Here is a 1,417-nt window from a genome sequence, read left to right on the forward strand (position 1 = left end):
CATGAACTGAACTCCTTCCCAAAGTTAGTTCCACCTATGCCCAGGAATTAATGACAGCTTAAGGGTTGGAAGATAGAGTTGCAAGATAGAGTCAGTCAAGTCTGATTTATTTCACTGTTATAATTTCCTCAGTTATAATTTTGCAAAGGCGGTTTCACAACCAGCACCACTGTTTTCCTATCAGATTGCCCATAGTGCCATAAGAAAAAGGGATTCCTTACCTGAACAAGAGACAAAAATCAGAAAATCATTGTCCTGATTGGATGCAGCCTTGAGGGTTACATTTTCATTTCATACCTAATCTTTGGAAATGAGAGAGAAAGGATAATTCCAAAACTGACTTTGAGGACAGAGAGAAGCAGAATGATACTTCAAATCCCTCTCATTCACAATATCGACAATTTTCCAAGTAGGAATTGTGAACCCAGAAAATCTGAGACAGGTCTTAGTTAATTTAGAAAGTTTATTTGCCAAAGTTGAGGATGCACCTGTGACACAACCTCAGGAAGTCCTGACAACACATGCCCAAGGTGGCCGGGGCACAGCTTGGTTTTATACATTTTAGGGAAACATGAGACATCAATCAATATATGTAAGAAGTACATTTGTTCCATCCAAAAAAGTAGGGACAACTCAAAGCAAGCCCCCTTTACCCTATGGGCTTCCAGGTCACAGGTAGGTGAGAGACAAATGGTTGCATTCTTTTGAATTTCTGATAAGTCTTTCCAAAGAAGGCAATCAGAATATACATCTATCTCTGAGCAGATAAATGACTTCGAATAGAATGAGAGACAGATTTGTCCTGAGCAGTTCCCAGCTTGAAGGGACTCAATATATTTTCCTTTCACATTTCTCCTCTTTTGTTTTTAAAAATCTTTTGGAGAAATCATTTTAGAAGAAAATGAGTCTCTGGCCTCAGGTTTCATCTGATCTCTCAAGGCTAGGACTGTTTATTCCTAGACAGGTAGGTCCCAAAGGCTTATTTTTAGCAGGCTGTGAAGTCTCATGTCCTATGAAGAGAAAATTGGGGAAAGAAGGGAGAAAAACAAAAATAAACAAAAGAACAATCCTGGAAAAATGTATATAGGTCACATTACTCTGAAGTCCATACATCAGTAGGCAGGTATGCAAGTGGCTTATGTATATAAATAGGTTGCTGTTACTTTCTTCTGAAGTTTAAGTTGTCTGGCTTCAGTTCACAGGGTTTTAAGAAAGCAAAACTTACTTTTCAGTGATTTCAAATTAGGAAAAACTTGAAAAAAAGAAGGAAAAAAATTGAAAACATTATTTTGAAGACTTGTAGCCAAGAAAATTAGAATTCAGTTCAAACAGTAGAAAATAATAAAACTTGAAAAAAACATCACACAAGACTACAATCTAACAACAGGGGTACTGTAGTTTTGAAACATAATTTTCC

At 36.9% G+C, this 1,417-nt stretch overlaps 1 long non-coding RNA gene across 1 annotated transcript in view; it reads right to left on the minus strand.

Moving 5' to 3' along the window:
* Window positions 1-475: 475 nt before the first annotated feature.
* Window positions 476-1,417, minus strand: part of LOC108528159 (uncharacterized) — a 34,977-nt gene continuing 34,035 nt past the window's right edge. Inside the window, exon 4 of the long non-coding RNA XR_001885040.1 lies at window positions 476-1,010. This is a non-coding gene — a long non-coding RNA (uncharacterized LOC108528159). The remainder of the gene's footprint in view (window positions 1,011-1,417) is intronic.

The sequence above is a fragment of the Rhinopithecus bieti genome, unplaced genomic scaffold (genome assembly GCF_001698545.2).
Source record: "Rhinopithecus bieti isolate Rb0 unplaced genomic scaffold, ASM169854v2 scaffold_3040, whole genome shotgun sequence".
NCBI lineage: Eukaryota > Metazoa > Chordata > Mammalia > Primates > Cercopithecidae > Rhinopithecus > Rhinopithecus bieti.